We start from the raw sequence: 15,033 nt of genomic DNA, 5'->3' as shown, positions 1-15,033 counted from the left end.
GTGAGACTGGGGGATACACTGGGCCATGAGGTTACAGATTGTGGTTGATCCCCTGGCCTGGTGGTGATGTGTGACTGGGGGATACACTGGGCCATGAGGTTACAGATTGTGGGTGTTCCCCTGGCCTGGTGGTAATGTGAGACTGGGCGTACACTGGGCCATGATGTTACAGATTGTGGTTGATCCCCTGGCCTGGTGGTGATGTGAGACTGGGGGAATACAGTGGGCCATGAGGTTACAGGTTGTGCATGATCCCCTGGCCTGGTGGTGAATATGAGACTGGGGGATACACTGGGCCATGAGGATACAGATTGTGGTTGATCCCCTGGCCTGGTGGTGATGTTAGACTGGGGGATACACTGGGCCATGAGGTTATAGATTGTGGTTGATCCCCTGTCCTGGTGGTGATGTGAGACTGGGGGATACACTGGGCCATGAGGTTACAGATTGTGGTTGATCCCCTGGCCTGGTGGTGATGTGTGACTGTGGGATACACTGGGCCATGAGGTTACAGATTGTGGTTGATCCCCTGGCCTGGTGGTGATGTGAGACTGGGGGATACACTGGGCCATGAGGTTACAGATTGTGGTTGATCCCCTGGCATGGTGGAGATTTGAGACTGGGGATAGACTGCGCCATGAGGCCACAGATTGTGGTTGATCCCCTGGCCTGGTGGTGATGTGAGTCTGGGGGATACACTGGGCCAGGAAGTTACAGATTGTGGTTGATCCCCTGGCCTGGTGGCGATGTTGGACTGGGGGATACACTGGGCCATGAGGTTACAGATTGTGGTTGATCCCCTGGCCTGATGTTAGACTGGGGGATACACTGGGCCATGAGGTTACAGATTGTGGTTGACCCCCTGGCCTGGTGGTGATGTGAGTCTGGGGGATACAATGGGCCAGGAAGTTACAGATTGTGGTTGATCCCCTGGCCTGGTGGCGATGTTGGACTGGGGGATACACTGGGCCATGAGGTTACAGATTGTGGTTGATCCCCTGGCCTGATGTTAGACTGGGGGATACACTGGGCCATGAGGTTACAGATTGTGGTTGACCCCATGGCCTGGTGGTGCTGTGAGACTGGGGGATACACTGGGCCATGAGGTTACAGATTGTGGTTGATCCCCTGGCCTGGTGGTGATGTGAGACTGTTGGATACACAGTGCCATGAGGTTATTGATTGTGGTTGATCCCCTGGCCTGGTGGTGATGTGAGACTGGGGGATACACTGGTGCATGAGGTTACAGATTGTGGTTGATCCCCTGTCCTGGTGGAAATGTGAGACTGGGGATACACTGGGCCATGATGTTACAGATTGTGGTTGATCCCCTGGCATGGTGGTGATGTGAGACTGGGGGATACACTGGGCCATGAGGTTACAGATTGTGGTTGATCCCCTGGCCTGGTGGTGATGCGTGACTGGGGGATACACTGGGCCATGAGGTTACAGATTGTGGTTGATCCCCTGGCCTGGTGGTGATGTGAGACTGGGGGATACACTGGGCCATGAGGTTACAGATTGTGGTTGATCCACTGGCCTGGTGGTGATGTGAGAATGGGGGATACACTGGGCCATGAAGTTAAAGATTGTGTTTGATCCCCTGGCCTGGTGGTGATGTGAGACTGGGGGATACACTGGGCCATGAGGTTACAGATTGTGGGTGATCCCCTGGCCTGGTGGTAATGTGAGAATGGGGGAATACAGTGGGCCATGAGGTTACAGATTGTGGTTGATCCACTGGCCTGGTGGTCATGTGAGACTGGGCGGATACACTGGGCCATGATGTTACAGATTGTGGTTGATCCACTGGCCTGGTGGTCATGTGAGACTGGGGAATACACTGGGCCATGAGGCTACAGATTGTGGTTGATCCCCTGGCCTCGTGGTCATGTGAGACTGGGGGATACACTGCGCTATGATGTTACAGATTGTGGTTGATCCCCTGTCCTGGTGATAATGTGAGACAGGGGATACACTGGGCCATGATGTTACAGATTGTGGTTGGTCCCCTGGCATGGTGGTGATGTGAGACTGGGGGATACACTGGGCCATGAGGTTACAGATTGTGGTTGATCCCCTGGCCTGGTGGTGATGTGTGACTGGGGGATACACTGGGCCATGAGGTTACAGATTGTGGTTGATCCCCTGGCCTGGTGGTGATGTGAGACTGGGGGATACACTGGGCCATGAGGTTACAGATTGTGGTTGATCCCCTGGCCTGGTGGTGATGTGAGACTGGGGGATACACTGGGCCATGAGGTTACAGATTGTGGTTGATCCCCTGGCCTGGTGGTGATGTGAGACTGGGGGATACACTGGGCCATGAGGTTACAGATTGTGGTTGATCCCCTGGCCTGGTGGTGATGTGAGACTGGGGGATATACTGGGCCATGAGGTTACAGATTGTGGGTGATCCCCTGGCCTGGTGGTAATGTGAGACTGGGCGTACACTGGGCCATGATGTTACAGATTGTGGTTGATCCCCTGGCCTGGTGGTCATGTGAGACTGGGGAATACACTGGGCCATGAGGCTACAGATTGTGGTTGATCCGCTGGCCTCGTGGTGATGTGAGACTGGGGGATACACTGCGCTATGATGTTACAGATTGTGGTTGATCCCCTGGCCTGGTGTTGATGTGAGACTGGGGTATACACTGGGCCATGAGGTTACAGATTGTGGCTGATCCCCTAGCCTCGTGGTGATGTGAGACTGGGGGTTACACTGGGCCATGAGGTTACAGATTGTGGTTGATCCCCTGGCCTGGTGGTGATGTGAGACTGGGGGATACACTGGGCCATGAGGTTACAGATTGTGGTTGATCCCCTGGCCTGGTGGTGATGTGAAACTGGGGGATACACTGGGCCATGAGGTTACAGATTGTGGTTGATCCCGTGCCCTGGTGGTGATGTTAGACTGGGGGAAATGCTGGGCAATGAAATTACAGATTGTGGTTGATCCCCTGGCCTGGTGGTGATGTGAGACTGGGGGTACACTGGGCCATGAGGTTACTGATTGTGGTTGATCCCCTGGCCTGGTGGTGATGTTAGACTGGGGGAAATGCAGGGCCATGAAGTTACAGATTGTGGTTGATCCCCTGTCCTGGTGATAATGTGAGACAGGGGATACACTGGGCCATGATGTTACAGATTGTGGTTGGTCCCCTGGCATGGTGGTGATGTGAGACTGGGGGATACACTGGGCCATGAGGTTACAGATTGTGGTTGATCCCCTGGCCTGGTGGTGATGTGTGACTGGGGGATACACTGGGCCATGAGGTTACAGATTGTGGTTGATCCCCTGGCCTGGTGGTGATGTGAGACTGGGGGATACACTGGGCCATGAGGTTACAGATTGTGGTTGATCCCCTGGCCTGGTGGTGATGTGAGACTGGGGGATACACTGGGCCATGAGGTTACAGATTGTGGTTGATCCCCTGGCCTGGTGGTGATGTGAGACTGGGGGATACACTGGGCCATGAGGTTACAGATTGTGGTTGATCCCCTGGCCTGGTGGTGATGTGAGACTGGGGGATACTCTGGGCCATGAGGTTACAGATTGTGGGTGATCCCCTGGCCTGGTGGTAATGTGAGACTGGGCGTACACTGGGCCATGATGTTACAGATTGTGGTTGATCCCCTGGCCTGGTGGTCATGTGAGACTGGGGAATACACTGGGCCATGAGGCTACAGATTGTGGTTGATCCGCTGGCCTCGTGGTGATGTGAGACTGGGGGATACACTGCGCTATGATGTTACAGATTGTGGTTGATCCCCTGGCCTGGTGTTGATGTGAGACTGGGGTATACACTGGGCCATGAGGTTACAGATTGTGGTTGATCCCCTGGCCTGGTGGTGATGTGAGACTGGGGGATACACTGGGCCATGAGGTTACAGATTGTGGTTGATCCCCTGGCCTGGTGGTGATGTGAAACTGGGGGATACACTGGGCCATGAGGTTACAGATTGTGGTTGATCCCGTGCCCTGGTGGTGATGTTAGACTGGGGGAAATGCTGGGCAATGAAATTACAGATTGTGGTTGATCCCCTGGCCTGGTGGTGATGTGAGACTGGGGGATACACTGGGCCATGAGGTTACTGATTGTGGTTGATCCCCTGGCCTGGTGGTGATGTTAGACTGGGGGAAATGCAGGGCCATGAAGTTACAGATTGTGGTTGATCCCCTGGCCTGGTGGTGATGTGAGACTGGGGGATACACTGGGCTATGAGGTTACAGGTTTTGGTTGATCCCCTGGCCTTGTGGTAATGTGAGACTGGGGAATACACTGGGCTATGAGGTTACAGGTTTTGGTTGATCCCTTGGCCGTGGTGATGTGAGACTGGGGGATACACTGGGCCATGAGGTTGCAGATTGTGCTTGATCCCCTGACCTGGTGGTGATGTGAGACTGGGGGATACAGTGGGCCATGAGGTTACAGGTTGTGCTTGATCCCCTGACCTGGTGGTGATGTGAGACTGGGGGATACAATGGGCCAAAAGGTTACAGATTGTGGTTGATCCACTGCCCTGGTGGTGATGTGAGACTGGGGGATACACTGGGCCATGAGGTAACAGATTGTGGATGATCCCCTGGCCTGGTGGTGATGTGAGACTGGGGGATACACTGGGCCATGAGGTTACAGATTGTGGATGATCCCCTGGCCTGGTGGTGATGTGAGACTGGGGGATACACTGGGCCGTGTGGTTACAGATTGTGGTTGAACCCCTGCCCTGGTGGTGATGTTAGACTGGGGGATACACTGGACCATGAGGTTACAAATTGTGGTTGATCCCCTGGCCTGGTGGTGATGTGAGACTGGGGTATACACTGGGCCATGAGGTTACAGATTGTGGCTGATCCCCTAGCCTCGTGGTGATGTGAGACTGGGGGTTACACTGGGCCATGAGGTTACAGATTGTGGTTGATCCCCTGGCCTGGTGGTGATGTGAGACTGGGGGATACACTGGGCCATGAGGTTACAGATTGTGGTTGATCCCCTGGCCTGGTGGTGATGTGAAACTGGGGGATACACTGGGCCATGAGGTTACAGATTGTGGTTGATCCCGTGCCCTGGTGGTGATGTTAGACTGGGGGAAATGCTGGGCAATGAAATTACAGATTGTGGTTGATCCCCTGGCCTGGTGGTGATGTGAGACTGGGGGTACACTGGGCCATGAGGTTACTGATTGTGGTTGATCCCCTGGCCTGGTGGTGATGTTAGACTGGGGGAAATGCAGGGCCATGAAGTTACAGATTGTGGTTGATCCCCTGTCCTGGTGATAATGTGAGACAGGGGATACACTGGGCCATGATGTTACAGATTGTGGTTGGTCCCCTGGCATGGTGGTGATGTGAGACTGGGGGATACACTGGGCCATGAGGTTACAGATTGTGGTTGATCCCCTGGCCTGGTGGTGATGTGTGACTGGGGGATACACTGGGCCATGAGGTTACAGATTGTGGTTGATCCCCTGGCCTGGTGGTGATGTGAGACTGGGGGATACACTGGGCCATGAGGTTACAGATTGTGGTTGATCCCCTGGCCTGGTGGTGATGTGAGACTGGGGGATACACTGGGCCATGAGGTTACAGATTGTGGTTGATCCCCTGGCCTGGTGGTGATGTGAGACTGGGGGATACACTGGGCCATGAGGTTACAGATTGTGGTTGATCCCCTGGCCTGGTGGTGATGTGAGACTGGGGGATACTCTGGGCCATGAGGTTACAGATTGTGGGTGATCCCCTGGCCTGGTGGTAATGTGAGACTGGGCGTACACTGGGCCATGATGTTACAGATTGTGGTTGATCCCCTGGCCTGGTGGTCATGTGAGACTGGGGAATACACTGGGCCATGAGGCTACAGATTGTGGTTGATCCGCTGGCCTCGTGGTGATGTGAGACTGGGGGATACACTGCGCTATGATGTTACAGATTGTGGTTGATCCCCTGGCCTGGTGTTGATGTGAGACTGGGGTATACACTGGGCCATGAGGTTACAGATTGTGGTTGATCCCCTGGCCTGGTGGTGATGTGAGACTGGGGGATACACTGGGCCATGAGGTTACAGATTGTGGTTGATCCCCTGGCCTGGTGGTGATGTGAAACTGGGGGATACACTGGGCCATGAGGTTACAGATTGTGGTTGATCCCGTGCCCTGGTGGTGATGTTAGACTGGGGGAAATGCTGGGCAATGAAATTACAGATTGTGGTTGATCCCCTGGCCTGGTGGTGATGTGAGACTGGGGGATACACTGGGCCATGAGGTTACTGATTGTGGTTGATCCCCTGGCCTGGTGGTGATGTTAGACTGGGGGAAATGCAGGGCCATGAAGTTACAGATTGTGGTTGATCCCCTGGCCTGGTGGAGATGTGAGACTGGGGGATACACTGGGCTATGAGGTTACAGGTTTTGGTTGATCCCCTGGCCTTGTGGTAATGTGAGACTGGGGAATACACTGGGCTATGAGGTTACAGGTTTTGGTTGATCCCTTGGCCGTGGTGATGTGAGACTGGGGGATACACTGGGCCATGAGGTTGCAGATTGTGCTTGATCCCCTGACCTGGTGGTGATGTGAGACTGGGGGATACAGTGGGCCATGAGGTTACAGGTTGTGCTTGATCCCCTGACCTGGTGGTGATGTGAGACTGGGGGATACAATGGGCCAAAAGGTTACAGATTGTGGTTGATCCACTGCCCTGGTGGTGATGTGAGACTGGGGGATACACTGGGCCATGAGGTAACAGATTGTGGATGATCCCCTGGCCTGGTGGTGATGTGAGACTGGGGGATACACTGGGCCATGAGGTTACAGATTGTGGATGATCCCCTGGCCTGGTGGTGATGTGAGACTGGGGGATACACTGGGCCGTGTGGTTACAGATTGTGGTTGAACCCCTGCCCTGGTGGTGATGTTAGACTGGGGGATACACTGGACCATGAGGTTACAAATTGTGGTTGATCCCCTGGCCTGGTGGTGATGTGAGACTGGGGGATACACTGGGCCATGAGGTTACAGATTGTGGTTGATCGCCTGCCCTGGTGGTGATGTGAGACTGGGGGATACACTGGGCCATGAGGTTTCAGATTGTGGTTGATCCCCTGGCCTGGTGGTGATGTGAGACTGGGGGATACACTGGGCCATGAGGTTACAGATTGTGGTTGATCCCCTGGCCTGGTGGTGATGTGAGACTGGGGGATACACTGGGCCATGAGGTTACAGATTGTGGTTGATCCCCTGGCCTGGTGGTGATGTGAGACTGGGGGATACACAGGGCCAAGAGTTTACAGATTGTGGTTGATCCCCTGGCCTGGTGGTGATGTGAGACCTGGGGATACACTGGGCCATGAGGTTACAGATTATGGTTGATCCCCTGGCCTGGTGGTCATGTGAGACTGGGGGATACACTGGGCCATGAGGTTACAGATTGTGGTTGATCCCCTGGCCTGGTGGTGATGTGAGACTGGGGCATACACTGGGCCATGAGGTTACAGATTGTGGTTGATCGCCTGCCCTGGTGGTGATGTGAGACTGGGGGATACACTGGGCCATGAGGTTACAGATTGTGGTTGATCCCCTGGCCTGGTGGTGATGTGAGACTGGGGGAAACACTGGTCCATGAGGTTACAGATTGTGGTTGATCCCCTGGCCTGGTGTTGATGTGAGACTGGGGTAGACACTGGGCCATGAGGTTACAGATTGTGGTTGATCCCCTGGCCTTGTGGTAATGTGAGACTGGGGAATACACTGGGCTATGAGGTTACAGGTTTTGGTTGATCCCTTGGCCGTGGTGATGTGAGACTGGGGGATACACTGGGCCATGAGGTTGCAGATTGTGGTTGTTCTCCTGGCCTGATGGTGATGTGAGACTGGGGGATACAATGGGCCAAAAGGTTACAGATTGTGGTTGATCCACTGCCCTGGTGGTGATGTGAGACTGGGGGATACAATGGGCCAAAAGGTTACAGATTGTGGTTGATCCACTGCCCTGGTGGTGATGTGAGACTGGGGGATACACTGGGCCATGAGGTTACAGATTGTGGATGATCCCCTGGCCTGGTGGTGATGTGAGACTGGGGGATACACTGGGCCATGAGGTTACAGATTGTGGATGATCCCCTGGCCTGGTGGTGATGTGAGACTGGGGGATACACTGGGCCGTGTGGTTACAGATTGTGGTTGAACCCCTGCCCTGGTGGTGATGTCAGACTGGGGGATAAACTGGACCATGAGGTTACAGATTGTGGTTGATCCCCTGGCCTGGTGTTGATGTGAGACTGGGGTATACACTGGGCCATGAGGTTACAGATTGTGGTTGATCCCCTGGCCTTGTGGTGATGTGAGACTGGGGGATACACTGGGCCATGAGGCCACAGATTGTGGTTGATCCCCTGGCCTGGTGGTGATGTGAGTCTGGGGGATACACTGGGCCAGGAAGTTACAGATTGTGGTTGATCCCCTGGCCTGGTGGCGATGTTGGACTGGGGGATACACTGGGCCATGAGGTTACAGATTGTGGTTGATCCCCTGGCCTGATGTTAGACTGGGGGATACACTGGGCCATGAGGTTACAGATTGTGGTTGACCCCCTGGCCTGGTGGTGATGTGAGTCTGGGGGATACAATGGGCCAGGAAGTTACAGATTGTGGTTGATCCCCTGGCCTGGTGGCGATGTTGGACTGGGGGATACACTGGGCCATGAGGTTACAGATTGTGGTTGATCCCCTGGCCTGATGTTAGACTGGGGGATACACTGGGCCATGAGGTTACAGATTGTGGTTGACCCCATGGCCTGGTGGTGCTGTGAGACTGGGGGATACACTGGGCCATGAGGTTACAGATTGTGGTTGATCCCCTGGCCTGGTGGTGATGTGAGACTGTTGGATACACAGTGCCATGAGGTTATTGATTGTGGTTGATCCCCTGGCCTGGTGGTGATGTGAGACTGGGGGATACACTGGTGCATGAGGTTACAGATTGTGGTTGATCCCCTGTCCTGGTGGAAATGTGAGACTGGGGATACACTGGGCCATGATGTTACAGATTGTGGTTGATCCCCTGGCATGGTGGTGATGTGAGACTGGGGGATACACTGGGCTATGAGGTTACAGGTTTTGGTTGATCCCTTGGCCGTGGTGATGTGAGACTGGGGGATACACTGGGCCATGAGGTTGCAGATTGTGGTTGTTCTCCTGGCCTGATGGTGATGTGAGACTGGGGGATACAATGGGCCAAAAGGTTACAGATTGTGGTTGATCCACTGCCCTGGTGGTGATGTGAGACTGGGGGATACAATGGGCCAAAAGGTTACAGATTGTGGTTGATCCACTGCCCTGGTGGTGATGTGAGACTGGGGGATACACTGGGCCATGAGGTTACAGATTGTGGATGATCCCCTGGCCTGGTGGTGATGTGAGACTGGGGGATACACTGGGCCATGAGGTTACAGATTGTGGATGATCCCCTGGCCTGGTGGTGATGTGAGACTGGGGGATACACTGGGCCGTGTGGTTACAGATTGTGGTTGAACCCCTGCCCTGGTGGTGATGTTAGACTGGGGGATAAACTGGACCATGAGGTTACAGATTGTGGTTGATCCCCTGGCCTGGTGTTGATGTGAGACTGGGGTATACACTGGGCCATGAGGTTACAGATTGTGGTTGATCCCCTGGCCTTGTGGTGATGTGAGACTGGGGGATACACTGGGCCATGAGGCCACAGATTGTGGTTGATCCCCTGGCCTGGTGGTGATGTGAGTCTGGGGGATACACTGGGCCAGGAAGTTACAGATTGTGGTTGATCCCCTGGCCTGGTGGCGATGTTGGACTGGGGGATACACTGGGCCATGAGGTTACAGATTGTGGTTGATCCCCTGGCCTGATGTTAGACTGGGGGATACACTGGGCCATGAGGTTACAGATTGTGGTTGACCCCCTGGCCTGGTGGTGATGTGAGTCTGGGGGATACAATGGGCCAGGAAGTTACAGATTGTGGTTGATCCCCTGGCCTGGTGGCGATGTTGGACTGGGGGATACACTGGGCCATGAGGTTACAGATTGTGGTTGATCCCCTGGCCTGATGTTAGACTGGGGGATACACTGGGCCATGAGGTTACAGATTGTGGTTGACCCCATGGCCTGGTGGTGCTGTGAGACTGGGGGATACACTGGGCCATGAGGTTACAGATTGTGGTTGATCCCCTGGCCTGGTGGTGATGTGAGACTGTTGGATACACAGTGCCATGAGGTTATTGATTGTGGTTGATCCCCTGGCCTGGTGGTGATGTGAGACTGGGGGATACACTGGTGCATGAGGTTACAGATTGTGGTTGATCCCCTGTCCTGGTGGAAATGTGAGACTGGGGATACACTGGGCCATGATGTTACAGATTGTGGTTGATCCCCTGGCATGGTGGTGATGTGAGACTGGGGGATACACTGGGCCATGAGGTTACAGATTGTGGTTGATCCCCTGGCCTGGTGGTGATGCGTGACTGGGGGATACACTGGGCCATGAGGTTACAGATTGTGGTTGATCCCCTGGCCTGGTGGTGATGTGAGACTGGGGATACACTGGGCCATGAGGTTACAGATTGTGGTTGATCCACTGGCCTGGTGGTGATGTGAGAATGGGGGATACACTGGGCCATGAAGTTAAAGATTGTGTTTGATCCCCTGGCCTGGTGGTGATGTGAGACTGGGGGATACACTGGGCCATGAGGTTACAGATTGTGGGTGATCCCCTGGCCTGGTGGTAATGTGAGAATGGGGGAATACAGTGGGCCATGAGGTTACAGATTGTGGTTGATCCACTGGCCTGGTGGTCATGTGAGACTGGGCGGATACACTGGGCCATGATGTTACAGATTGTGGTTGATCCACTGGCCTGGTGGTCATGTGAGACTGGGGAATACACTGGGCCATGAGGCTACAGATTGTGGTTGATCCCCTGGCCTCGTGGTCATGTGAGACTGGGGGATACACTGCGCTATGATGTTACAGATTGTGGTTGATCCCCTGTCCTGGTGATAATGTGAGACAGGGGATACACTGGGCCATGATGTTACAGATTGTGGTTGGTCCCCTGGCATGGTGGTGATGTGAGACTGGGGGATACACTGGGCCATGAGGTTACAGATTGTGGTTGATCCCCTGGCCTGGTGGTGATGTGTGACTGGGGGATACACTGGGCCATGAGGTTACAGATTGTGGTTGATCCCCTGGCCTGGTGGTGATGTGAGACTGGGGGATACACTGGGCCATGAGGTTACAGATTGTGGTTGATCCCCTGGCCTGGTGGTGATGTGAGACTGGGGGATACACTGGGCCATGAGGTTACAGATTGTGGTTGATCCCCTGGCCTGGTGGTGATGTGAGACTGGGGGATACACTGGGCCATGAGGTTACAGATTGTGGTTGATCCCCTGGCCTGGTGGTGATGTGAGACTGGGGGATATACTGGGCCATGAGGTTACAGATTGTGGGTGATCCCCTGGCCTGGTGGTAATGTGAGACTGGGCGTACACTGGGCCATGATGTTACAGATTGTGGTTGATCCCCTGGCCTGGTGGTCATGTGAGACTGGGGAATACACTGGGCCATGAGGCTACAGATTGTGGTTGATCCGCTGGCCTCGTGGTGATGTGAGACTGGGGGATACACTGCGCTGTGATGTTACAGATTGTGGTTGATCCCCTGGCCTGGTGTTGATGTGAGACTGGGGTATACACTGGGCCATGAGGTTACAGATTGTGGCTGATCCCCTAGCCTCGTGGTGATGTGAGACTGGGGGTTACACTGGGCCATGAGGTTACAGATTGTGGTTGATCCCCTGGCCTGGTGGTGATGTGAGACTGGGGGATACACTGGGCCATGAGGTTACAGATTGTGGTTGATCCCCTGGCCTGGTGGTGATGTGAAACTGGGGGATACACTGGGCCATGAGGTTACAGATTGTGGTTGATCCCGTGCCCTGGTGGTGATGTTAGACTGGGGGAAATGCTGGGCAATGAAATTACAGATTGTGGTTGATCCCCTGGCCTGGTGGTGATGTGAGACTGGGGGTACACTGGGCCATGAGGTTACTGATTGTGGTTGATCCCCTGGCCTGGTGGTGATGTTAGACTGGGGGAAATGCAGGGCCATGAAGTTACAGATTGTGGTTGATCCCCTGTCCTGGTGATAATGTGAGACAGGGGATACACTGGGCCATGATGTTACAGATTGTGGTTGGTCCCCTGGCATGGTGGTGATGTGAGACTGGGGGATACACTGGGCCATGAGGTTACAGATTGTGGTTGATCCCCTGGCCTGGTGGTGATGTGTGACTGGGGGATACACTGGGCCATGAGGTTACAGATTGTGGTTGATCCCCTGGCCTGGTGGTGATGTGAGACTGGGGGATACACTGGGCCATGAGGTTACAGATTGTGGTTGATCCCCTGGCCTGGTGGTGATGTGAGACTGGGGGATACACTGGGCCATGAGGTTACAGATTGTGGTTGATCCCCTGGCCTGGTGGTGATGTGAGACTGGGGGATACACTGGGCCATGAGGTTACAGATTGTGGTTGATCCCCTGGCCTGGTGGTGATGTGAGACTGGGGGATACTCTGGGCCATGAGGTTACAGATTGTGGGTGATCCCCTGGCCTGGTGGTAATGTGAGACTGGGCGTACACTGGGCCATGATGTTACAGATTGTGGTTGATCCCCTGGCCTGGTGGTCATGTGAGACTGGGGAATACACTGGGCCATGAGGCTACAGATTGTGGTTGATCCGCTGGCCTCGTGGTGATGTGAGACTGGGGGATACACTGCGCTATGATGTTACAGATTGTGGTTGATCCCCTGGCCTGGTGTTGATGTGAGACTGGGGTATACACTGGGCCATGAGGTTACAGATTGTGGTTGATCCCCTGGCCTGGTGGTGATGTGAGACTGGGGGATACACTGGGCCATGAGGTTACAGATTGTGGTTGATCCCCTGGCCTGGTGGTGATGTGAAACTGGGGGATACACTGGGCCATGAGGTTACAGATTGTGGTTGATCCCGTGCCCTGGTGGTGATGTTAGACTGGGGGAAATGCTGGGCAATGAAATTACAGATTGTGGTTGATCCCCTGGCCTGGTGGTGATGTGAGACTGAGGGATACACAGGGCCATGAGGTTACTGATTGTGGTTGATCCCCTGGCCTGGTGGTGATGTTAGACTGGGGGAAATGCAGGGCCATGAAGTTACAGATTGTGGTTGATCCCCTGGCCTGGTGGTGATGTGAGACTGGGGGATACACTGGGCTATGAGGTTACAGGTTTTGGTTGATCCCCTGGCCTTGTGGTAATGTGAGACTGGGGAATACACTGGGCTATGAGGTTACAGGTTTTGGTTGATCCCTTGGCCGTGGTGATGTGAGACTGGGGGATACACTGGGCCATGAGGTTGCAGATTGTGCTTGATCCCCTGACCTGGTGGTGATGTGAGACTGGGGGATACAGTGGGCCATGAGGTTACAGGTTGTGCTTGATCCCCTGACCTGGTGGTGATGTGAGACTGGGGGATACAATGGGCCAAAAGGTTACAGATTGTGGTTCATCCACTGCCCTGGTGGTGATGTGAGACTGGGGGATACACTGGGCCATGAGGTAACAGATTGTGGATGATCCCCTGGCCTGGTGGTGATGTGAGACTGGGGGATACACTGGGCCATGAGGATACAGATTGTGGATGATCCCCTGGCCTGGTGGTGATGTGAGACTGGGGGATACACTGGGCCGTGTGGTTACAGATTGTGGTTGAACCCCTGCCCTGGTGGTGATGTTAGACTGGGGGATACACTGGACCATGAGGTTACAAATTGTGGTTGATCCCCTGGCCTGGTGGTGATGTGAGACTGGGGGATACACTGGGCCATGAGGTTACAGATTGTGGTTGATCCCCTGGCCTGGTGGTGATGTGAGACTGGGGGATACACTGGGCCATGAGGTTTCAGATTGTGGTTGATCCCCTGGCCTGGTGGTGATGTGAGACTGGGGAATACACTGGGCTATGAGGTTACAGGTTTTGGTTGATCCCTTGGCCGTGGTGATGTGAGACTGGGGGATACACTGGGCCATGAGGTTGCAGATTGTGGTTGTTCTCCTGGCCTGATGGTGATGTGAGACTGGGGGATACAGTGGGCCATGAGGTTACAGGTTGTGCTTGATCCCCTGACCTGGTGGTGATGTGAGACTGGGGGATACAATGGGCCAAAAGGTTACAGATTGTGGTTGATCCACTGCCCTGGTGGTGATCTGAGACTGGGGGATACAATGGGCCAAAAGGTTACAGATTGTGGTTGATCCACTGCCCTGGTGGTGATGTGAGACTGGGGGATACACTGGGCCATGAGGTTATAGATTGTGGATGATCCCCTGGCCTGGTGGTGATGTGAGACTGGGGGATACACTGGGCCATGAGGTTACAGATTGTGGATGATCCCCTGGCCTGGTGGTGATGTGAGACTGGGGGATACACTGGGCCGTGTGGTTACAGATTGTGGTTGAACCCCTGCCCTGGTGGTGATGTTAGACTGGGGGATAAACTGGACCATGAGGTTACAGATTGTGGTTGATCCCCTGGCCTGGTGTTGATGTGAGACTGGGGTATACACTGGGCCATGAGGTTACAGATTGTGGTTGATCCCCTGGCCTTGTGGTGATGTGAGACTGGGGGATACACTGGGCCATGAGGTTACAGATTGTGGTTGATCCCCTGGCCTGGTGGTGATGTGAGACTGGGGGATACACAGGGCCATGAGTTTACAGATTGTGGTTGATCCCCTGGCCTGGTGGTGATGTGAGACTGGGGGATACACTGGGCCATGAGGTTACAGATTGTGGTTGATCCCCTGGCCTGGTGGTGATGTGAGACTGGGGGATACACTGGGCCATGAGGTTACAGATTGTGGTTGATCCCCTGGCCTGGTGGTGGTGTGAGACTGGGGCATACACTGGGCCATGAGGTTACAGATTGTCGTTGATCCCCTGGCCTGGTGGTG

This window comes from Hypanus sabinus, assembly GCF_030144855.1.
Source record: "Hypanus sabinus isolate sHypSab1 chromosome 24 unlocalized genomic scaffold, sHypSab1.hap1 SUPER_24_unloc_5, whole genome shotgun sequence".
Taxonomy (NCBI): domain Eukaryota; kingdom Metazoa; phylum Chordata; class Chondrichthyes; order Myliobatiformes; family Dasyatidae; genus Hypanus; species Hypanus sabinus.
Note: the sequence above shows the minus strand (reverse complement) of the source record.